Source organism: Dermochelys coriacea, chromosome 3 (assembly GCF_009764565.3).
Source record: "Dermochelys coriacea isolate rDerCor1 chromosome 3, rDerCor1.pri.v4, whole genome shotgun sequence".
NCBI lineage: Eukaryota > Metazoa > Chordata > Testudines > Dermochelyidae > Dermochelys > Dermochelys coriacea.
The window spans coordinates 6,021,171-6,046,871 of record NC_050070.1 but is presented as its reverse complement, the minus strand read 5'-3'; the positions used below and the strand labels follow the sequence as shown (position 1 = coordinate 6,046,871).

At 43.3% G+C, this 25,701-nt stretch overlaps 1 protein-coding gene across 17 annotated transcripts in view; it reads left to right on the top strand.

Moving 5' to 3' along the window:
- NCOA1 (nuclear receptor coactivator 1) overlaps positions 1–25,701 on the top strand; it is a 360,042-nt gene that overhangs the window by 168,925 nt on the left and 165,416 nt on the right. Inside the window, exon 1 of one of the 17 annotated variants that reach the window (XM_043510051.1) lies at positions 4,870–4,995. The exons of the other annotated variants lie outside the window; for them this stretch is intronic. The gene's annotated coding sequence lies outside the window, so the exon portion shown is untranslated. Of the gene's footprint in view, positions 1–4,869; positions 4,996–25,701 lie in introns of those variants that run through there. 17 annotated transcript variants of the gene reach the window in all.

Here is a 25,701-nt window from a genome sequence, read left to right as displayed (position 1 = left end):
GGACAGTTCTAAACTGGAGGCTTTATTCTAGGTGACTGGTAGTCTTTGTCCCTTCTTTATCAATATTTTATTAGCAGTATGGGTGATGGATAAGTATCAGGTGAGTGTTGGGGCACAAGTGCAAGAGGTGGGAAATCACTCCCCTCCGCTCCCTGGATTTTCCCCAGTCCTGATGATTAATCATCATGTTCCGGAGAAAGAGATAGAAAATGAAACTGGAGAGGCTTACAACAGTTCTGTAGCTTCTGCAAATTCTTCTTTACCAGTCCAGCCTTGTTTAACTCTCTGTGTTGGATGATCCATTTCTACTGGGGTTTATTTCCTCTTTAGGTATTGTGTGGGCTCTCTCCTTCTCCAGTCCCCCCAAATGATACTGAAGGATCTCGGACCCCTGTACAAAGTGGATGTCAACTGTCAGGAATCACTTGCTCACCACTGAAATATAATAATCTCTGGGGTAGAACAAACTAAAGACCACCCCACCCCCCTTTTTTCAGGGGTATTATGAGTGGAAGGAAAAAACATCTTTGGTTGAAATTGCAGGGGAATGTTGGGTAGCCATCATATAATCTACCCAAATTGGAATTTGGTTGTACACCCAGATTAACGTTCCTACTCCAGTGAAATGCTCTATTGCTAAAGAGGCAGATGCTGCTATGTTACCTGAATTGCTGAAAGTGCCCCAGAAAGCATTATTCTGTGACATGGCATCCCATACATCTACTAATCATTCATCTATCATACCAACTATAATCAAATTCATTGCAGGGCCCAGACAGTTACAAAAAGGGCACATTTGCTGCCCGAATCATGAAAAAAATTAAACTGCTGAAGGGGTAGAGTTTGTTTGGCAAACTACCCAAACTTATCATATTTCTATTTTTCCAATTTATATTATGCATATGTCAATTTCTATAGGGACATGGATGTGTTTCAGAACTGCAACATGCAAATTAAACATCTTTAAAAGAAGATTCCAAGGCCTATAGTGAACAGAAAACTGAAATCTCTCCCCTTATCCTTTTCTTTGGGGAAAAAAAACCTCTGTTCTCTGAAGGTTATCAAACTGGGGCCTTGCTTGTCCATGCAGAGTTTGAAGTGGTGAACCTGCACTTGTTTGTGGTAGCCTCTTCCAAAGGTGTTGAGAGAACAGTCTCCTTGTCTGGCCAAATTAATTCCAGTTTGAGAGAGTGGCTGAGAGTCTTATACAGCTCTGTCACTCTCTTCTATCTTTTTCAACTAAGACTTCCCTTCCATTTATTTCTGTTTTCTGTAACCTTGGTATTCTCCTTGATCTTGAACAACTTCTTCAGTCTCCTGGGTCTTCTAACTCATCTTTCATCACCCCCACAATGTTATCCAGGAGCGTCACTGCCTGAGCTCCATCTTTGCTAAAATCCTCATCCATGCTTATCTCTTTTCTACTTGACTATTGCAACTCCCTTCTCTAAGTCCAAGGTCTGCAGACACTACCTTGTGGAGAACAATGTTGCTTGCCCTTTCATGTGAATAAAGAGGAATGTGTTCATCCACCCTCCTTTAAAAATAGCCCCACTAGACATGATTTATGATAGGATCCACTTAAATAATGAGGAGGAGGTTTTTTTCTCTCTCTCTCTCTCTCTCTCTCTCTCTCTCTCTCTCTCCATTGACTTTGCTCCAGCTGCCACCACACCTTCTCTCTCCCCCCACCTCTTTTCTTCTTTTAATTTAGCACTGGCTGCTTCTGTTTTCTTTTGTGTAATGCAGTCACAAGAGTGGTGCAAGAGTTTTCTTTTCTGCAGATCCTGCTATCTGGGACAGCCTTCCTGTATCTCTCACTCCACTGATGCAATCATTTCACATTTGATGAAAACCTCCCTTCTCCCTTGCTGCTTTATTTCTCACTCCTTCTGCTATTTTTATCCCTTTAGGCTGCGTTATCTGACTCACTGGGGACAGTTCTATCTTTTGTCTTTTGGAAGAAAGTATGAAAGTGAGTCTTTCTATCTCAAGCATTAAACAAAAAAGAGACAACAAGGGAGAGCCCCTCTTTGGAAATCCAGAATGAGCTATTCAGATGCTATCCTGGTGGGGTAAATCGTAGCTAGATATTCCAGTTCTACCACAGTCACTAAACTGAAAATACAGAGATCTTGATAATATCAGCAACCATTCTATAGCCTGGGCTCTGTACGATTTTTCTATTGAATTTTATTTGCACTATTCAGTGCAAGGGACTGTCCTTGATGACCTCTCAACGTCCCTTCCAACCCTATAATTCTATGAAAATAACCTCCAGACCTGTACAGTCCATGTGTTGACCCCCTACTATAGTGAAATGACACCAATTCTTCACCCTATGGGTCACCAACAGAACTTGAATCCAGGGCGGTCAGCACCACAGCACTGACTTACTCTTCATTCAAGTGGTAGAAATCTGTTACGTAGTAGCAATAGTAGACAGTTATCCCTTAGTGGGTAAGCCATTAGAGGGGTCAACAGCATGCACTTTGCCATTGTGTTTTGATAACAGCTGTGTGGGTGCCTGGGCATTGCATGCTTCGTAGCTTGTATAGGCCGAGCATATTGTATGCACCAGAGGCTCCTTTCATCCCTCCATTTCCCCCCACCCAAACACCTTGTGTGTCATCCTTTCATCTCCCTCTTTGTCATGGACTCCTACAGTTCTCCCCGTGTCCCTCCGCCACAGGTTCTGTGTGCCCCCCATTCTACCCTGCTCCCAAACCAGACTCTTCCATTCTCTTCCCCTGTGTTAGCTCTTATTCCCCCTTCCTCCATGCGTGCCATTCCTCCCATGCCAGTGACTCCCCTACCAGATTCCCTAGTCACTCCCACCACTAGGGGTTCTGTGTCCCCTCACCATTTCCAGATCCCTCTATCATCCCCCCTGGGTAGGGCCTCCCCGTGTGCTACTGTTCCCCATGTTCTGCATTCCTCGTCACCCCATACCAGGTTCACCAATCTCCCCCTTCCAGGGGTTCTCCATGCTTTTCATTATTCCTTCCACCCATACCATTCTCCTCTCCCTCCTCTCCCAACTGGGGCTTTGTGCACCATACCCATTCCCCCTTATCCCCACCATTATTATTCTTTTTGTTTGGAAGGTAAGTCATTCTGGGGCCATGTCTACACTACAAAATTAAGTCCACCTAACTTAAATTGGCATACAGCTGCCACAGCTGTTTGTGGATGTTCACACTTTGCTTCTGGTGTCAGTAGTGTGTGTCCTCACTAGGAGTGCTTGTATCGATTGTATTGTCAGTGTGGGGCATTGTGGGATGGCACCTGAAAGACAGTAACAGCTGACATAAGCAATGAGAGTCTACGCTGACACTGCATCGACCTAACTACCCATCAACCTTGACTACACCACTCGTGGAGGTGGAGTTAAATCGGCGTAGCAGGGCGGTTATGTCAGTGGGAGAGAAATTTAAGTGTAGACACTTCTATAGTTTGGTCAACATAAGCTGCCTTGCGTCGACCTAACTCGGTAGTGTAGACCAGACCTCAGTGTCAACATGTTAAATTCTGTTGGGTGGATGAGCAGAGTTGAGCTGGTGTACTGTTATGCTGGCATGTTTGTGTGGGTGTCATTGAACATTTTGACCTGTAGACAATTGCACAGATGCTTGTGGCTGTGCTGAAGAGCTGTCAGGGGCTTCATGTACCCCCTATTTCCCCTCTTTGGGTCTTTCTGTTTTTCCTGAAAATCAACAGGGTTCTGTCCATTGATACCTAGAACATTCTCTGAAATTTTGGAGTTGATCTCATGCGGCATTTAAAAATTATCATGCTACAGACAAACAGAGAAATGCTGTTGAGTGGAGTGTAAGGCCTTCACAAACTTGGTCACTATGAAGAATAGTTGATTGAGCATACTGAACTGACTGAAGTGGTTCCAGTTTATTTAGCTGCCCAGTCTTGCTGTTCCCTGCACACCCAACATTTGCACTGAACTCATTTTTCAGGGTGCATGTAAGCTGTTTGGGCAGGGGCTATCTTTTATTATGTAAGTGTCCTGATCCCTAATTGGGGCTTCTAGGTGATACCGCGGTCATTAAAAATAAGGATCACACCCTCTTTTACTATAAAGTATAATAAGCTTAGCCATTAAAGGAGGTATTTTTAAGTTCAAATATAAGTTTAAAGAAGTCCCTCTCCTAAACAATTAAATAAAAATCTGGTTATTATTAAATAAAGAAATGATTAATCTTTTTAACACTTTAGATGTGTGGGAGAGATTGCTGGTATAGGCTTTACATAATGGCTATTGTACTAAATTGGGATTCAGGAGACAGCTCTACCTTGGGCTTCCTGTGTGACCTTGGGCAAATCGCTTTATTTCTCTGTACCTCAATTTCTCCATCTCTAAAATGGGGGTAATTCTTTTGTGTCACACCAGGTGTTTATAGAGCACTGAGATCCTATGGTCATGGGGGACCATAGATGTATTTAGCTAGATAAAAAGCTGTTTGCTAGTTGGAATTCTAAGCATTATGCAGGTGGTAAGTAGTTTGCTTTGGCCGCTTTCAGAGAGAGTTTTTTTGTGTGTGCCCTCTTTTCTTGGTGAAAGTCAAATGTATCTCAGAGCATTTATGGCTCACTTGATTCTTTGAATGTAATTGAATTGCAAACCTGACTTAAGTAATGTTCTGAATCTGTCCTGCCACTGTGTGTGTTTGGCGGAGTCTGTCAGGTGGCACTGGTGATCCCAGAAAAGTCGCCACGTTCGAGTGGCTCTGGCTGTATGTGTTTAGTTTAATTATCAGTCAGCTGGTGTGGGAATCAAGAGGGAGAGCTGGCTCAGAATCCTTCGCCTGTCATGGCAGCAGCATGTGCTGGAGAATACACACGCTGAATGTATTGCAAACATCCAGGAGCACATGGAACAGAGAAAGGGAGAGAGCAGGAGAGAGAGCTTCACAACAGCATGTTAGTCATCTGGTTGCTGCTCAGCCTGAAAACAGACTTGTCTAGCTGGAAATCTCTCAGGTAAGGAGAGCGGTCTGATATCTTTAAGCCTCCAAAATGTGCTTTTTTTGGTTATTGTGAGCTAGTAACAAATCTGCTTCCCCAGCCTTCAGAATTTCTGCCTCCACTCCACACCCCCTCCAGCTTAAACGCTGGTATCCTTCACTGAAGACCTCAGCTGTTTCCAGGCAAACCACATTTTTGCTAGAAGATCGAAGGGGATTCTGTACAAGGCAGAGAAGCTTTTACTGTCATTTGTCTGTGTTTATGTAACAGTGCAAACAAAAGATGATGTCCAGATAATTATATTTAAATTTTCTGAGGAAATGTCCTTTTTACCACGAGCATTTTAGCTTAGATATTTTTTGATTGAACTTTTTTTGGTACTGTTTGCTTTACTTCTCCCACCCCATAGTATTTAATAATGCTGTGCATTTTGAAATAACATACTAAAGGAGAAAATTACATATTTCAGCAGTGACCTTGAAAATTAATGCATAAATGTTTAAACTGGCTAGATCTGGCAAGGATCCTCGCAGCAACTCGCAGAAGTAAGGACGTTAGTTTAAAGAGAGAGAGAGAGAGCTCCTTGCTTAAAAAAAATTGCTGATTGCTTAACATTTGTTAATCATTGATGAAATAATTTAAAGCAACAGATGAAGTTAATGATTTCACGTGTACATTGTTATAGAGAACCCAAAACCAACAACTGCACAATTTGAAGGAAATCTTCCTATGATGGAAATTCATTTTAGATTATTGTGTAAACAGGTTCTGAATGCTGACTTGTCTTGAAACCATTTTCTGACTGAGAGCTTCACGAGTTTCTATAAATCCTGGAGGCAGATTTGGGAATATAGCAAATACAATGGATTTGCAAGTTATTGTTTGCTGATGCTGTGGAGCACTCTTGTATCGTGATCTAGAGAAGGCGGTGGGAGGAGGGTTAGGCAGTAGCCCAGTACAGTGGAGTACAGTATGTCTTGCACACTGTTACAGAGAGGTCCATCTGTGTATTGGTGTAATTAAAAGTACACACAACCTGTTTGTTCTAGTATGTATGTACAGAGGCATTTATATCTTCACCTAGACAGAACTGTGTATTTAAAGAAGATGGAATCAGCACAAATAATTGTTGTAAATGCTGGAGTGTGTCTGCAAGAGTACTTGTGCGCTTGAATATACTTGTATATAGTGTGGTTTAGATGCTAAAAAATCCAGGCACATCTGCAATCTGGCACTGTATGCAAATATTAAATAAGATGGTAGTATCCTGACCTCTGGATCAGAAGGTCATGGGTTCAAATCCCAGACTTAAGCTTTGGTGATATTGTAGCATAGTTCTACGGATTGCAGTTTTTTAGATAAGGTGTTAAATTGAATCGAGTGAAAACTACAGATCCCATGATACTTTTCAAAAAGAGTAGGGGAGAAGCCCTGTGTCCTGCCATTGTCTCCCTCTGAATAGAACTGGTTGTCAAGTCCATGGCTGTGTGAAAAATTACTGTGCACATTGCCAAGTGCCATATTAACCTACACTTTGGGACGGGACTGTGTGTAGACAGCAGCTAGCACGTGGGCACTTTTGGAACACAAATAACTAATGATGCAATCACTGCATCTAGTGTGTTCATGACCGAGATATTGTAGCGCAAAGTGAATCACTGTATACAATCATTTAATATAAATACTTTGCTACAGTATTATATATGTACATCTCTGTCACAAACTGGACTGATGGAGAATAGTGTCAGTTAGCATTTGTACAAACCTTTAGATCTTCAGTATGCTGCACAAATACAAGCCAGTTGCTGCCACTCCCTCCTGGGACAGAAATAGCGGATCACCAATTCCAACTCCACTGTCTCTCTCGCCAATCGTTATTTTCTTTGATGGCGGCAGCAGAGTCACCAAATACACAAGAATAATCTCCAGGTGTTCAATCTGTGGTGTGGCACTGCAGCATCGTATTGCCATTATTTGTTTGTGTTATGGGGTGCCTAGAGTCTTCAGACAAGACTGGGAACTGTCGTGTACAGACACACAGCAAGAGCCAGTCCTTGCCGTGAAAAGCTTACGTTCTAAACAGACAAGATGAAGAGCAAGAAAAGGAAGCGTTCTCTGCCTTTTACAGGGGGCTAATTGAGGCACAGACAGGTTGTGATATTGAGCAAGTCACAAAGCTAGCAGTGCGGAGCTGGGAATTGAACTCAATCACCTGAATTCCAGTCCAGTGTCTTAACTACAAGACCATTGTTCCTTTCTCTAGTCCATTCTGCCCTTGCATTACTGTGTTTTTATCTGCACAACCCCCTCACCCTACCCTTCAGTAGTCTCATGTATATGTCAAGGTTCATCCTCTCCATTACTGCTCCATATGGGAGTGCTCTCAAGTTCAACAGGCAGCTTCCCATTACAACCCTGTGCAGTCAGTCTGTAAGTAAGGATGGGAGCCAGATCCATGTGCTTCCACTCAGCCAAGTATCTCCTGGTGAACATTGTGAAATGCTGCTGAGAACTCAAGCACTTGTTTACACAGTGAGTTAGTGCGTGGCAAGCCAGGGTGTAAATCTACAGCACACTAGCTTGCCGCACACTAATTTTCTGTGCGGACCCTGCTACCACACATTTTCAAATGGAGGTATGTCAAAGTGCACTATGGACCTTTTTAGTGCGCAGTAGCAGGGTCCACACGGTGAGTTAGTGCATGGCAAGCTGGTGCGCTGTAGATTCACAGCCTAGCTTGCTGCACACTAACTTGCTGTGTAGACAAGCCTCTACTAGCATGAGACAGTCTGTTCAATGGCTGTTCTCTAATGGTGCAGCCATTAGTCTAATTTGTCTAATGGTGCAGCCTGTGTGATGTCTGCCATATCCTTGTCTAAAACTAGACTTGGAAGGGTCCGAGGTATTGGCAAGGCCAGGAATTGCTGGAGGTGGCTTTAAGCTGTACTTCTTAATTACTTTGTTCAAACTTGAGAAATCTGACATTGGATGCTGGTTGGCAAGGTGAATTTCATCAAAGTACTCTTTCTTGAGTATTGGACCGGCTGTCTGCTTCAAGGAGGCAGGCTGTCTTCAAAGGAGATGATAGCAGAGGGCTTTAGCATTTTTGGTTAGATTTCACCAGTCAGGATGGAAATAGGATGGCATTGCATGAAGTGACTGATGCCTCCTTCAGTAACTTGAAGGAATACTTGTTGCATGTGGATCCTGGGAAGGAAGGTATTCTAGTGTCTGTCTAATGTGTGACCATCAGTTCCTGGGATCCGGAGAGGTCATCCAGACTTTAGGTGATCTTGTCTGTGAAATAGGCAGATAATTGTTTTGATTGGCATGGACTGCTATCTGCAATTGGGAGGAGGCATTATGTGTTGGCCAATAAATTGGCAGGCCTACTGTTTGTGTTTTAGTGCAGTGTTTCTCAACCTTTTTGTGCTGGTGATCCCCTTTGAACTTAAAAATCTTGACCCCCCCCACTAGAAAAAATTGCGAACCCCTACCTTAAGCTCAGGACTCGGGCAAAACATGTAAATTAGCTTTGGTAGGCTCCCTGTGGTGTGGGACCTGGGCAAATGTCCCGCTTCCTACACCCTAATGTCGGCCCTGCTTACGATCCCCCCAAACCCATACTGTGAGCCCCAGGGGGTTGCAACCCCTTGGTTGAGAAACACTGATCTAGTGGATTCCATGCTGGAAGAGATGTTTCTTAGCCTATTGACAGCTGTGGCATAATCATTGGGCATCTTTCACAATCAGCACTTCAGATTCCTTTGCCACTATGATTCATGAAGACAATAGTGAAGAATGGATGCTTCAGTGCCTGGTGTCAGTCACAGTGGATAGTATGTTAGTGTAGTGTCATCCTAGCTCCACAGTGTCTTGACTCTAGAGTTAGCTAGTGGGGTCCATTGGGATGTTCTAGATTTGGCTGGGCCAATGAGCCTCGAGGGGATGTCTGTCCTGGCACCAGCTTGTCACACAGAATCATAGATGATTAGGGTTAGACCTCAGGAGGTCATCTAGTCCAGCCCCCTACTCAAAGCAGGATCAACACCAATTAAATCATCCCAGCCAGGGTTTTGTCAAGCCGGGCCTTAAAAACCTCTAAGAATGGAGATTCCACCACCTCTTCAGGGGAGTAGACACACCTCTGACTCCAGCATGGAGCAGTAGGTGGTAAACTGATGAGAAAAGATTTGTAGTGCTGCTTCTGCCCCTTTTTGCCACATCCCCGTGGCTGAAAATGAGAGACGTTATGTTCAAACTAGTTATGTGGGTTTGGGAACTATTTGTGTGAAACCCAAAATGGGACAGGGTACGCATGGCTGTGAAATGGCTAGGAATGCATTATTCTAAGAAAAGCTTTCTTTATACTGATTAGTCACATGGAAAACCCATACTGCCTGGGCAGCAGTATAGTAGCCAACAGAATGCTGTGGGTCCGCTTTTGGGATGTGCTAGTTTGCCATTGTAATTCAGAGTGAACTCGTAAAGGTTCCAGTCTCTCTGGTGAATCTAAAAAGTTACTCCTGAGGGAATTCTGTGCCAAAAAATTAAAAATTCTGTGCACAATATTTTAAAATTCTGCATCTTTTATTTGTCAAAATAACACAAAATAATCCCATCAGTTTAAATTAGTTTGCTAATTTATTTCAAAATCCTTGTCAGCAAGTATGTCTGTAACAATACAGACAACAAAAAAGTTCCAGGAAATGTTTTTTTGAGAAATAGATTCCTTACTAGGCGTATTAATACAGAACTGTGAGTAATAATTCATTTAAACTACAATACAGAAATGTATTTCCCGCACCCCTCAGAAGCAGTGCAAAGGCTTCGGGGAGTCAAGGGTAATGGAGGAGATGAGGGAGAAGGAAATAATTGCTGGGAAGGAGCCTGGGAGTGAACTTAGAGGGTTGCTGTGTGTTGGTGGGAGAAGTATGGAACAAGGTTTTTTTTGCGGGGGGAGGAGGGAGGGATTGTTAGGGAGTTGGGAGCCTTCCCCCCCCCGGCAGACCCTGTCTGACCCCTAGCCTCTCCTATTCAGTCAAGCACATCGGCCCCTGTCCACAGGTGTCCCTTTGCCACCTCCTCCCTCTGTTCTCCTGCACCCCCTGTCGCCATGTGGCCCTGCACGCTCATTCCAATTCAGCCCCTGGTTCAGTGCTGTCACCCTGCTAGCTCCTGTGCCCAGGCTGTCCTCCCTTATCATAAGCCCTTCTGATCCTCAGTCTGTGACCCACTCTGTCCATCCCCCCCCATATCCTGTGTCTCCTCACCTGGCCCCAAAGGTTGACTTCTTTCACAATTCCCACTTCATAGCTGAACGAATAATCTTTTTTTTTAAAGTGACCAGTTTTTTGCACCATCACGATTGCTCCCTAAATGACAGCGTGAAACCTAAGCTCTGAGCTGAGTGCTTCCTACCAACTTGTCAGGCTTCTGAGATTTTCATGCTCTGTACTGTGGGCATGTCCAATGCTTAATTAGTTTGACTTTCATTATTCTTCCTGGCAAAAATATCAGAATCCAAAGGTTGTTCAAAGGGCATGAAATGAAGCAATTATATTTGCTCCTTTCTACCTTCTCTACAAGGTTAACTTCTCCAGCGTTATACTCCTGGGGATACAATGCTAAAAAGTCCTCATGTACCTTGCTTCTGCTAAGTTGTTTGGAACATATTTTTCCCTGACTTGGCAGGGAAATGTTGAGGTTACATTTGCCGAACATGGTAACTTCAGAATCTGGTAAGTGCGTTAGTTGTCACAACCTTCCTCATCACTGTGCATGCCTGGAGTGTTGTGATGGGTGCACTACATAAATGGAGAAATAAATATAATTTCCAACTATGCCATTCCCTGCAACGATCCATTTCTGTTTACAAGGTTCAGTCTTCCTCCCTAAGCACTCCTCTGTGGCCCTGGGGCTTAGTTAGAGTACAGCATTTGGCGTACTGAATTCCACCTGGTCTCTTTCCTCAGACCTACTCAAGCATTGCAGCCCTCAAGGCAGCCAAAAAGTACAGCCCCATTTCTCCCTCTCAATATCTTTGGAAGAATGAAGATCTACTTAGCCAGCAGGGCTGTGGATGAGGGGATTGGTTGGAAGCCTTAATTATCAAGACTGCTTTTAATTAAATGTGTAGCTTCAACCGTGAAAGTAAAATATTTGCAATTCAGGGCATTGGATTCAGTTGCAGTATTCTGGATCCATTTGACATCCTTCTTCTGTCCTGCAGTTAGCAGACTATTTTCTGCTCGGTTTCTGTTTTAGCTTTGGCTGTTACCAATTTTTTGTTGTTGTGTCCTTGCAATGCAGAATGTAACAACCCCCAGTTCCATCTGAAAGAGTTAATGGCATACAAAAGGTATCATTTTAGGAGTTCTGATGGCACACCCTCTACCTGTCGTTCCCATTCCTATGTTTGGCTGTTGAAGTAAGCAGTGACCTACTAGCCAGCTCTCCAGCTTCTCATGTTGGGGAATCTATTATTCAAAATAGACTTTAGACGTTTGCCTGCTCGGCTGTTGAACTGTTTAGAGCAGTGGTTTTCAACCTGTGGTCCATGGGCCCCTGTGGGTCTGTAGATTGTCCAAGATTTCCAAAGGGGTCTGCACCTCTATTTGACACTTTTAGGGGGCCCGCAAATGAAAAAAGGTTGAAAACCACTGATGTAGAGAAACAACTTAGTAAAACCAGCATATGCAGATTGATATGAGTGTGTGCTAGTAAAACCCTCTTGCAGTTCCTCCTTCCCATCTAGCTATCTTTCACTAGGAGCACAGTTTTCTGTTCTCCACTTGAGGCAAGTTCTAGCTTCAGATTTAAGAGGGGCTGTTTCCAGATATAGTCTTTCCTCTTTTCAGACATTATTGGTGAAATGTACAGTAACTCCTTTTGACACACATTGCCTTAGGCTGCAGAGTTATCCAGGTAGTTGTCAGATACCTTTGTGATCCATCCCTGTGTTGATTTTATCTATAATGGAACCTGTGTCTGAGACTAACACAGATATTAAAGTGAGGAAAGTAGTTTATATATATAATATGAATTGCCTGTTCCTGAATAAAACACTTGAGCAACTTTTAAAAAATATTAATAGTCAAAGGTCATAGAGGATTCTGGGGAATGTGTAGGTACAAAGCTATACAGTCTCAGCTACCTTTGATATGCTGCAGTTACCATTGTTATATCTGTACAGTAAATAACTAGGTGGTGGATGGGCTGTGGAAACAGCACAGGACTCTCTTCCTAGGTGTATGTACAGCATCTAGCACAATCAGACTTCTAGGTGCTATAGTAATACAAATAATAATTTAATCCATTAAGCGCTTCCTGTAAAGGGGAGCATCTGGTTTGCTAAAAGGTACATAATTAATCTGTGTTCATAATGCTGCCCAGACTTTTCCTGTTACCCCTCGTCCACTCTGCCAATAGGTTGTTTGCTTTTCCCACCGCTGTCTTTGTCTTTCCTTCCATGTTGGCCCTTAATCCTGGAATGCCTTGATCAGCAAGTTGCCTTCTTTCCTCATGTTCAGTCCCACTCCTTTCTGCCCACTTCTGCCATGATTGCTGACAAAAAACTCACCAACCCAGGCATCAGTTCAGTCATGAAAAGTATAATAGCGGCCCTCTGTGCTTCATGCCATAAATTAGCCCTTGCTGCACAATCACATACATTTATTGAAGTTAGCCTCTGCCTCCTCCCTACTGTCTTGTTATCTATTTCTTACATCCTGTCTAATTCAGTTTATGAGCTTCTTGGGACAGGGATCTTTCTGTTCTGGGGGGTGCCTGGCAAAGCTTTAGGCACCGACACAAGTAAATGATAGCTAATAACTTGATGAATTCTGATTTCCTATGCAGTGTTGCTGTTTTCTTGGTTCTTATAATGGTCCTAAAAGCAACAGCTGAGGCCAAGAAGCTCCTTCTCTAAAATTAACTCCTCGGGCAGGAGAGATACAATAGATTGCAGTGCCTGACAATGAAATAGTAAAAGCATCATAGCAGACTATGGTTCATCCTTCAGCTCCGCACTGAAGTGACACCTGCTACTGGAGATGGTAACACACCTCCTTGACAGTTCTGCTCAGAAAATGGAGCTGTCCAAGCCTGCACTACTTCGTCCTCCTCCTGTATGCACTGGGGTTTCCCCCTCTATTCCACCTCATCCTCCACTTTGGCAAATCATCACTTCATGTGGTAATGCTGCTGACCAGTCATGCACTAAGCATGCTGACGGGGAAGGTGTCTGGGATACATCTGTGTACCATAGTGAAGTGGGTCCTTTGTCCACTACCTCTGTTGGCCAGTGTGTCCCTGTATCGTTACCATCAGGCAGTGATGTCAATAGAGAGGATGGCCGAAAGCCTATTAGAAATTTGCTCGTTACCTCTAGTTTAAGCCTCAGTCCTTGTGATGGCAAAAAACCCTAAAACCCAAGCCACAAACCAACCACTTTTATCAAGTCCCATGGCTGGGAGTGGAATTTTCCTTCCTATCCTGGACTCAATGGTAGTTTCATTGGCAGTGGGGAAAAAAGGAAGGTGGAACATAAAAGTGTATTCCTCTCTTCTTGATAAGGATGCCCCGCTGATTGATCAACATAAACTGGTTAGATTATGGACCAAAAAGTTTAACTTCTAAATCTGAATATGGCCCTGGACTGGGAGTCAGGAGATGTGGGTACCGCTCTGCCGCTGACCTGCTGCATGATTTTGAGCAAATCCCTTCACATCTTTATGGCTGTTTCAGTTTGCACACATTGTCTGTTTATCTTGTAAACTCTTGGAGTTGGGGCTGTCTCTTACTATGTGTTTGTGCAGTGCCTAGCACAATGAGGCCCCCATCTTGATTGGAGCCTCTTGGCACTACTGTAACATGCAATAAGTGCAAAGATTAATAAATCAAACCAGCTGTTATGTTTCTAAATAATCATTTGTCACCATTGTGTAGACCCTTTCCCTTCTCTCCACCCATTTAAAAAAAATCTGAATAACTGTAGCAAGCAAAAATGAAGCAAGCGTTCCTTTTCATCAGAGTTTCTCTGGCATCGTGGTTAACTGAAGCTTCTTAAGTAAGCTCCTACTGAAATAGTAGAGTACAGATAATTCTCCTCTTCTCCCATCCAAGCTATCATTATGCTTGAAGGATGGTCAATCACAGACACAACTTCGTTTTAAAATAATGGGATCGAGTTCTTTGGAGTTGGTTTGCACTGCGTAGATCCCAATAACTGTGCTGCTATATGTAGGTTAAACTACACTAGGGAAAATAGTCATTCAGAATCCTCTCGGTGGTCTAAAGTTTACTTCCGAGTCCGATGGTAAAGCCCATTGTTTGTCTTCCAGTCCCAGACTTCTTAGCAGAACGTAGGAGTCTCTGGGTGCTACTATAGTATAAATATTAGTTTTTAATGAGGTCAAGATGATTGATTTCCAAAAAAAAACAATTGTGTAGATCCTTTCATAAAATTAGAAATAAATGTATTGGCTGATCTTCTTCCTCCCTATTCCCAAAGCAGGATTTCCATCTGATTTAAATGATTCAAGTCAGGGGGCTTCCCACCATAGACCCTGAGATTCCACATTCCTCTTTATTCTTAGGTTCAGATTCTACCCAACTCAATTTGATGCAAGGACCCTTACTCCACAAAAAAGCCCATTGAGTTCAGTGGAGAAGTACTTGTTGAATAAGGTGTTGCCCAATCTATATTGTCCATAGTGTTTACACCCTTCAAATTCTTGGATGATTATGAAGTCACCTCCCTTACTTCCCCTTGTCACAGTCATTTGGCTAAACTATATGCACTTAATTCTTTTAATGTCTTTCTTATAAATCCCTCTAGCCCAGGGGTGGGCATACTTTTTGGCCCGAGGGCCATGTCGGGGTTCCAAAACTGTATGGAGGGCCAGGTAGGGAAGGCTGTGCCTCCTCAAACAGCCTGGCCCCTGCCCCCTATCTGCCCCCTTCCAATTCTCACCTCCTGCCTGCCCCCCTCAAAACCCCAACCCATCCAACCCCCCGCACTCCTTGTTCCCTGACCACCCCCTCATGGGAACCCCACCCCTAACCACCCCATGGGACCCCACCCCTCTATTCAACCCTCCCTGTCCCCTGACTGCCCTCCTGACCCCTATCCACACCCCCACCCCCTGACAGGCCCCCCTGGGACCCCACCCCCTGTCCAACCCCCCTGTTCCCCCTCCCATCCGCCCCCCCCACAGAACCTCCACCCATTCAACCACCTCCTGCTCTTTGACTGCCCCCGGGATCCCATGCCCCTTATCCAACCCTCCTGGTCCCCGCACCCTTACCATGCTGCTCAGCTGTGCTGCCCGGACAGAACAGAGCACTGGTGGCATGGTGAGCTGAGGCTGCGGGGGAGGGGGAACAGCGGGGCAGGGGCCAGGGGCTAGCCAGCCCATAGTTTACCCACCTCTACTCTAGCCCCATGGTCATTAATGTTGCTCTTCTCTGAACCACGTCTATTTGTCAATATCTTTCTGATATTGAGACATTGATGCTATACAGAGAACTGTCACCTTCATTCTCCCTGACATGATGCCTCTGTATATGCAACCCCAAATTACATTAGTTTGCAATTTTTAGATATGGATTTTTTTGCCCAGTGTTATCACGAGGTCTCACTTCAGTGTTACTACTTTCCAAGTGCCCTCACTCCTATTAAGTATTTGTTGGAATTTTTTTACAATGCTGCAAAAAGAGTGCCTCTCCATGACATAGATTAGAATTTGTTGAAGTTGAGTCTCATTTTATTTCCTGGCTCCTTCCCTCTCTAGGTCACTCTAATAAGTTTTTGTCCCCAGTGATAGTCTCATCTCTTCCAAATTTAGTATCCTGTGCAAATTTCAGTAGCTTGCTGATACTTAATGAAGATATTTAATAAGACTGGGCCTAACAGAAATCCCGTTGACACCCCACTGAACACGTCCCCCGCAACTCTTTTCTTGGTTATTTATCATGACCTTGTCTATGGTCTGCAAGCCTGTTTCACTCCATGGGAAAAGCGCTCCTATCCGAGCCAGTCTGAATGATTGGAGGAGTGTAACTCTTTAGCACATAAAAGCAAAGCTCTTCTATATCAGTATGAATGTAATGCAAGAAAGAGAGATACAGCGTAATTTATATCTGAGTTGGAATCCTGTTTGATATAGAGGCTTACCATGATAATTTACTTATTTTCCCTGTTTTAAAAAATGCATCTCCCATTGTGTTGAGGTGCATGTATTAAAAAATAAGTCTCATTCCTGTACAATTAGATCAGAGCCAACTGACAAAGAACTCCTCCTCTCTTTAGTAGCTAGATGCTATTGGCTATATTTCAAAGAATACAATTGCACAAGGCTGCCCTCAATGTTGATACTGTTCCTTAGCCAGGAATAACAGCCACTCACCTCTTCCCGCTCAGTCCCAGAAATAGGCATAGGCTTTAAATCAGGATTGGATGTCTTTCTCTAAGATCTGCTCTAGCTCAACCAGAAGTTATTGCTGTTGAGCAGGTATCACAGGGTGAGGTTCTCTGGCCTGTGTTATGCACGAGGTCAAACTAGATGATCACAACGGTTCTTTATGATTTTAAAATCTATGAATATTAAATGACCATTTTGTGTCTTGCTCTGTAACTCATCACTCAGATGTTGATAGATAATAGGCAATAGATCTATCTGTCTATTGTAGGTATTCATATGAAACCAGTAATATTTTTTAGGAGTTGATATGCATAGACTTGCACCATGTTTCATATTCTTTTCCTTTATTTTGAAGAGGTTATTCATGTTCTTATTTTTCTAGCTGCATTTTCTTTTAAATATTTCATTGTAAGACATTTTTAAAATCAAAACGCTTCCTTTTCTAGAAGAAAAGAAACCTAATACAGGTGTGTTCTCTTAATTCGGACTTCCCAGTGTCTTCCCTTCTCTTGACTTAAAAAGCTGCAGTACAGCACTTAGCTTGATCCACAATATATTTAGTTGAATGAGGGGAGGACATCATTTATGAAAGTGAAGCACTCAATTGCTTTGATAAGCTGTTTGCTTTAGTCATGGGTAGTTGAATGTTGGATCATAAAACACTGGTGAATGGAAATGCAAATCCCTGTGATACCTATGAAGAGGCATATCCATACCTGTCACCACTGGCATAAATAGGATCATAGGGGAAGGAAAAAAGCATACTTTTAAAAATTCTTTGTAATACACTGGGGTAAGAATGCTTATTAGAGGGTAAACTAGAAAAATGGTAAATTTATTTTAGGGAGTGTCCCTCTACAAAGCAAATGTAGCTAAAAGAAACCAGCTAAATGTTAAATCTCAAAGTTTAGGGTTACAGGTTGTAAATAAACAAATGTTTAATAAAAAGACAAAGGAGATAAATCTTTTGCATTGAAAACAATAAATTTGTGGAATGCTGTGCCACAGTAGTGGCTCTAAAAACAACTAATGTGGTCATGTTCAGAAGAGGAGTGATATTTATGAGGTCCAACTTACTTTCCGTAGCAGTTGTCATACAAACTGTATCAAGAAATGTTGTACAAGGTCAGATGCAATTGTAAAGGAAGAGAGAATTAAGAGGTAATGGTGAGGGAAAAAAGATGGAGGATTGAAAAATCAGAGCGATACAGAAAACCTGCTCCAGATGAAGGGAGCTGCCGTGGAGAAGGCTCTCATATCAACAGTAGTGAGATTGAGCACATAGAAGAGCAGTGCTGGATGAGCATGGAGAGGTAGTGGTGAGATAGGTCTCTGAGATCTAGAGCTAGATGGCTGGGTCAGATTCAATGGGCCTTTGAAATCTCTTCTAATCTTTCAGGTTCTTATGTTCCTATGGAGTTCAGTGTGTGTCTAATACTGTATTTAAAAAATCAAACCCAGTTAATGGCTGGTCTGTCTATGATACTGTGTTCAAAATGCGGCGTAGTAACCCCATGATGCAGCACCCCATCCAAAGGCATTAATGCTCTCAAAACATTTTGATTCTGGTGAGGGGACCAGCCATCTAACTAGGAGGAAGGTTATATTGAAATGGAGATGAGGATTGGGCATCTCCTGCTTGGTTCCAAGGGTATGACAGGTGGGTTGCTTCTTTAACCATTGCAGGAAACTTGCTTATCTTGGACCATGTTATGCATTTAAGTGAGAAGGATTTACTCTTTTGAGAGCACGTATGCGCACATGCACACACAATATGCCAGTCCACCCATGCTCTAGAGCACAGTCTTTCCTATGGAAGAGCAGTAGGTGTCAGCTGCAGCTGCTGCTTCTCTTGGGTGGAATTTTTCTCCTTCTGTCACAGTAATCTAAGTAGCTAAAGAGCTTTGTGTTTACATTGTTCTGTACACCTGCTCATTTTCTTTATAGAGTTGACATCTAACTTCTGATGTGTTGATAGGTCATGCTGCTATTAACAACTGTGGAGAAGCAGAAGGCAACACTAGTCTCACGTTTCGGAGAGGGAAGGAAAATCTACATCAGTCAGTCACTGAAATTTCTAGGAGATTTAATAAATAACTTTTCACTTCTGTAACATGAAATCTATGGAGTGGTCCCCACGGAAAAAGTGAATGGTTGCTTGCAGTTACCATGGTCACCATACTCCTAGTATAGGAGAGGTAATGGTGGAGTCTCAAGTACTGCTGTGGGAAATAATGACTTGTTAATGGTGACTACCATATGTGGATTCCTATTCAAGACTGTGTGGCATTTAAACTTGAAACAAGGGCAGAACGTTGAATTGTAAAAGGTAACCTCAGTTTCTTCTATCTTCATACACAAAATATTTCAAGAAATGTTGGATTTCCAGGATACTGTTGCTATATTTATTTTGCAAATGCTCATGTCTGCAGTTATATAAAGCTGAATCTAAATAATTGTGAAGAACATTGATTCAGTCAATAGGTATAGGCGAGCAGCTCTGCTCAGCACAGGGCCAGAGAAGGTGGAGCAAAAGTGACTTTACACCCATGATACTGGAGCTGGTTCAGCTTTGGTACAATGTACAGCAGAATTCTGAGGCTTCTGTAAGTAGAGCCCAACTGCCAATGGCCCTAAAGGCTCTTCCAACACCTGGGGGTTGCTGGAAGGACCGTGATGCTCTGGTCACATCCCCAGCATGCTCCTGCTGCAAAGGGAGATAACCAGCCCAATGCCATTCAGGGATTCCCTACACTGGGGAAATGCTCAGCTGGCTGCTTAGCCATCTTTATGCTCTTTATGGCAACAGAATGGCACAAAGGAACCATACTGAGGCAGAGGATTGGGCCATCTGTATCTCAGGTTTTATGTTTTGCCATTTTACACTTTAAGCAAGTGTAAGCCCTTCTAGGAGGTAAATAGCTAGTAACTGGGGGCTTACAGCAACTTCACTCTGAGGCATGAGGGGCACAACCCAGCACTGTAAAGTTTTAGGCTGAGATTTTCGAATGAGGCTTTTTCTCTCTCCCCGCCTCCCCCCAAACAGTGAATGTGTTTTACCGCAAGAGAACTAATGCTTATTCGCAATCTCACTGAGAGATCCTAGTGGAGACAAGACATCTGTAGTTTTTACTGTTAGGTAGCTAGGTGAGACCCACATCATATCCCTGCTCATGGAATTGTAGGGCTAGAAGGGGACTGCAAGGGTCATCTAGTCTAACCCTCAGCCCAGATGCAGGATTTGTTGTGTCTAAATCATCCACGGCAGATGCTCTCCAGCCTCCTTCTTTAAAACCTCCAGTGAAGAAGCTTCCACAACCTCCCCAGGTGTCTGTTCCATTGTCCTGCTGTTCTTACAGTTAGGAAGTTTTTCCTAGATTTAATCTAAATCTCCTATGCTGTAGTTTGACCCCATTGCCTCTTGTTCTGCCCTCCGTGGCAAGAGAGAACAGCTTTTGTCCATCTTTTTTATGGCAGCCTTTCAAGTATTAGAAGACCACTATCATGTTCCCCCTCAATCTCCTCTTTTCCAAACGAAACATACCCAGTTCCTTCAGCCTTTGCTCGTATGACTTGCATTTCATCCCCTTGATCTTTGTCGTTCACCTCTGGATCCTTTCCAGTTTCTCTCCATTCTTTCTATACAGTGGTGACCAAAACTGGACATAGTACTGCAGCTGAGGCCTAACCAGTGCTTAGTAGAGCGGTTCTATCGCCTCCCATGACTTGCATGTTTTGCCTCTGTTAATGCAACCTAAAATAGCATTTGCTTTTTTTGCAACAGCATCACATTGTTGACTCATGTTGAGATTGGATCTGGGTGTTGTGGTGGATCGCTTCTCAACAGTGTTGTTGCCTCCAAGCTAGTTATCCCCATTTTGTATTTGTGTAATTGTTAACCTCATCTGTTTTACTGCAGTGCCTTGATTAATGATTAAAGGTCTAGAAAAGCTCTGGAAGACATGAACCATGAGGGAAGATTGAAAAAATTGGGTTTGTTTAGTCTGGAGATGAGAAGACTGAGAGGCTACATAACAGTTTTCAAGTACATAAAAGGTTGTTAAAAGGAGGAGGGAGAAAAATTGTTCTTCTGAACCTTTGAGGATAGGACAAGAAGCAATGGGCTTATATTGCAACAATGGTGGTTTAGGCTGGACATGAGGAAAAACTTCCTAACTGTCAGGGTGGTTAAGCACTGGAATAAATTGCCTAAGGAGGTTGTGGAATCTCCATCATTGGGGATTTTTAATAGAAGGTGGGACAAACACCTGTCAGGGATGGTGTAGATAATACTTAATCCTACCGTGAGTGCAGGAGACTGGACTAGATGGCCTCTCGAGGTCTCTTCGAGTTCTAGGATTCAATGATATCAGTTATCTGTGTTTCAAGTTTTCTCTTTACAGTCATGAGAGCTAGAACTTTTTCAAACCAAAGTTGAGATTCTGAAATGATGTTCCTTCACCTTGATATCCCATCAGCCCTCATTGCCGCTCACTCCCTTCCTATCCCCAATTGATCAAGAATGTCACTGCTAAAGTTCTCTTCTTCTGTCATTTCATCTCTTTACTCCTTGAATCTCCTCATTCCCACCAGCGTCAATAAGATCAGAATTAAGCCATGTGTTGGTATGTAAGTGTAAAGCATAAATTTCACGGTGGTTCAGGTGAGGTTATGGTGTGGAGACTGCCCTTGTCAGTCAGTAACTATCTGCCTAATACAATGGATGGGCATGGCCTTGGTCTTGTGGATAGCAGTGAATTTATTGGAAGCATCTAATGTCATTAATCATCGGATTTTTCTCCATCTCTGGGCAGGTTTTTTTAAAGTTCTGGTTGAACCTGATGGAGTGAGCCAGTAGGTGCTGATGGATGAATTGTCATTGGGTGTTGGGATTATGTGTAGAGTTCTCCAAAGGTTAAGATTGGTGCAATGCTCCTTTATTTCTATAGCTTGTGAGAGACTTGGGCTGGGATATTACTCTTACACAGATAATTATATATGTCTCCAGGTTCAAAATGTGGATTAAGGGTTTTGTCACTTGCATCATGAAAATGAAGAATGAGATGGCTGTGAACTGGCTAAGGCTGATCCCCAGCAAGACCAAAATCATGCTGATTGGATCAGAGAGAAACTGTAGGGAGAGAATCATTCCTCAAGACTTCTATATAGCTGGCATTTTAATACCTTTCCTGGAGTTGTTAAAGTGGGTACCATGCCCCAGCGTGTGATGAGGCGTCATTTCAGGGGACTGAAATCTAGGCAGAGATCATGACCATGCCTGATGTTGGGTCAGCTGCTTGTTATGGTTAGAGCTGTTACGAATATCAGACTGAAGCCCTCTCTTACCTGCTGATGTGGTGATTCTGATGTGTTTCTTGGAGACAACAATGTTAAATTATTTCAATAGGTTTTACTGTGGGTTACCAGAAAGACAGCTTGTTGGTCAGATTACTCCCGGGGGAATTCTGCACCAAAAACTTAAAAATTCTGTGCCCAATATTTTAAAATTCTGCATATATTATTTGTCAAAATAACACACAATAATCATGCCAGTTTCAATTATTTTGCTAATTTATTTTAAAATACGTGTCAGCAAGTATATCTGTACAATACAGAAACATATTTCCCGAACCCCTCAGAAGCAGTGCAAAGGCTTGGGGGACACGGAGGAGCTGACGGAGAGGGAAGTAATTGCTGGGAAGGAGCCTGAGAGTGAACCCTGGAGGATTGTTGGGTGTGTGTGAGAGAAGTATGGAAAAGGTTGGGGTTTTTTTTGGGTGGGGGGGAGTTGTTAGGGCATTGGGGAGCCTTCTCCATGCAGACCCTGGTTGACCCCAAGCCTTTTTCATTCAGTCAGGCTTCCCCTGTCCCCATGTGGCCCTGTGCTCCCATTCCCATTCAGCCTCTGGCTCAATTCTTTCACCACATTGGCCCTTCTGAACCCCAGTCTATGTGATCTCCCCAGAAGCCCCATGTGCCCCACTGTCCGAGCCCATATCCTCTGTCTCCGCACCCAGTCCTGCAGGCAGGGTGCTTTGAGGATGGCAGTCACTGCCCCTTCCCTGTCTTCAGCTGGATGCTCTGGCTCTGAGCTGGTTGTCCTCTCTTCTGATACCACAGCAGCCCCTGGTGGGTGAAAGATGTATCTATAGTGCCTCTCCGGCAGAATCTATTTTCTGCAGAGAAAAAAAAAATTTGCGTGGGACATGAATTCTTCACATGCACAGTGGCACAGAATTCCCCCAGGAGTATTAGATTGAATCTTCTCTTTGCTGTTTTCTTTCTCCTGCTACAGATTGCGTTTAAGATTCTAGTTGTAACCATTAAGGCTTCTATCAATGGACCAGTTTCCCAACATCTTTCTGAACTTCTAGCTTCTGATATACCATCACACAGTCTGAGCTCAGCAGAAGCTCCCAGTCTGTGAACTTTAGCTTTTCTGCCTTGCTGTACCTTTTGTACAGCAAGATTGTTTTATTTATGTTGTCATTCCAATTATTTAAGCTTTGTTTGTTGTCCTTTGATCTGTATTTGTTTTAAAACTTCTAGGATACTTTTGTAAGTGGTGTAGTATGTAATAGTGAACTGTTATATTATGGGTTTCAGAGTAGCAGCCATGTTAGTCTGTATTCGCAAAAAGAAAAGGAGTACTTGTGGCACCTTAGAGACTAACAAATTTATTAGAGCATAAGCTTTCGTGAGCTACAGCTCACTTCATCGGATGCATTTGGTGGAAAAAATATATTATATTATATTATGGACACATTCCATATTTAGATTATATTCTGCAAGGGTTTTTATTTTTTTCACAGCATTTGAGGTCAGGCCGTCCTTCATGGTTGGCCTTAACTTAAGGGATGACCAGATGTTCTGGAGTTGTCACTAACCATTTAATGTGGAGCAGTCTTGTTGTCATTCAACCTATGCGCTCATTTACTCTTTTATACAGCTACCATCTTGATATTTTCTTTTAGCTGGGTTTGCCATGTGGGTGCTATTGGAAAAACACAATGATAATGACTGGATTTAAACCAATACTGCAGTAACCAGCATTGCCATTCTGCAAATTCAGGGCAGCAAACATCCTTGGCTTGTCCCATCAGAAACATATATGCTTATCACGCCTTGGGAGTAAGAATCCTAAAGTCACTCCTGAACTTAAGTCCTCTAGCTGCTTGCTGATTCTCTTCCTGTTGCCCTTCAAACCACTGGGGCTAACATGTTGGGGGAAAGTTGTAGACTTGCACCTAAACCGGACTGACCAGCTCAGATTGGCCCTGTTTAATATTCTTTTTGTAACACTTTAATTTAAGGATATGTCTACACAACAAAGAAAAACCCGCAGCTGGCCAGTGCCAGCCCACTAGGGCTCGGGCTGCAGGGCCTTTTCATTGCTGTGTAGACTTCTGGGTTCGGGCTCCACCCTGAGCCTGCAAGTCTACACAGCAGTGAAGCAACCCCGCAGCCGTAGCCCTGTCAGCCCGAGAGGCTAGCTTTGGGTGTCTAGTTGCTGGGTAGACATACCCTAAGCCAGTGGTTCTCAAACGGTGACCCGTTTCACACAGCAAATCTTTGAGAGCGACCCCCCCCCCCCATAAATTAAAAACACTTTTTTAAATATATATTTAACACTATTATAAATGCTGTAGGTGAAGTGGGGTTTGGGGACGGAGGCTGATAGCTCGTGACACCCTATGTAATAACCTTGTGACCTTCTGAGAGGTCATGACCCAGTTTGAGAACCCCTGCCCTAAGATACACCAATTATATGGCTACCTTCCAGTTACTGTGTAAGCAAGACAGAGTTACAGTAACTTTTTTGAAATCTCATTCACTTGCACCACAATTTAATTTCTGTTACGTGAGCACCAGTGTATGTGTGCATCCAGCCTAAATATTTTATTCTCCCCATAGAGAAAATTATGCAATTATGGCATGTAATTCACAAATGTAATATTAAACAAGTGTGTAATGCTCTGTAAGTACAAGAGAATTCATGTTGTTATCTCTTGCAGAAGTTATAGAAATTAATCCACTTTTCCAGCTGCTACCGGGAGAAAAGGTTACGAATCTTACAGTTGAACTTTGTATCTTATCTCCACTGTAAACATGGCCAGATCATACTGTTGGATTTCAGAGACAAGCAACCCTGCAGGGCTACACAAGACCTGCCTCAGTAGTGTACGTTCTATCTCTCTCTCATCCAAGCTAAGAACAGGTTTCAGAGTAGCAGCCGTGTTAGTCTGTATTCGCAAAAAGAAAAGGAGTACTTGTGGCACCTTAGAGACTAACAAATTTATTAGAGCATAAGCTTTCGTGAGCTACAGCTCACTTCATCGGATGCATTTCCAAGCTAAGAAGTTAGTTAATATAGCTCAAATTCAGTGCCCAACCAGAGATCAGGGCCTCTTTGGACTAGGCCAGCAGTTCTCAAACTTCATTGCAGCGCGACCCCCTTTGACAACAAAAATTACTACATGACCTCAAGAGGGGGGACCGAAGCCAGAGCCTGCCTAAACCCTGCTGCCCTGGATGTGGGGGAGGGGAGGGAAGGCCAAAGCTGAAGCTCAAGGGCTTCATCCCTGGGTGGGGGCCTGTAAACTGAGCCCTGCTGCCCTGGGCGGAGGGGCTCGAGCTTCAGCCATAGGCTCCAGCAGTCAGTGACCAGTCCTGGCAACTCCATTAAAACGGGATTGCGACCCACTTTGGGGTCCCGACCCACAGTTTGAGAACTGCTGGACTAGGCACTACATAAATGTAGTTAGAGACAGGCCTTGTCCCAAAGAGCTTACAGCCTAAACAACAGATGGGATGGGAAACAGAGGGTTACGTGACTTGCCCAAAGTCACACAACAGGTCAGTGGTGGAGCTGGAAATAGGATCCTGAGTCCAATGCCCCATCCACTGGATCATTCTGCCTCCCTAAATCAACTCAACTTTTAGATTTATACCAAAATTCCAGATCTTGGACACTGCGGAATATTGGGAGCATTCAAAGTCTGAACTCTTCCCTAATTTTTGTTATAAACTAAGCCAAATGCTACTCAAACTGGTGTACATTGTACGCTTTTGGGGTCAGCAGCTATCTTTTTATATGGGTGCACAATACCTAGAACAGTGGGGCCTTGATCTCTGAATAGGGGCCTTTAGAAGCTGCCTTAATACAAATAATAAATGATAATCCATTCTGCTAGGGTCCTCTCTGTTCAGCCATTTGTTGACCTACTGGTGTATTCCAAACATCTAAAACTACAATTGAAGCCTGCTTCTGCATATTTTTTGCAGTGGGGAACCT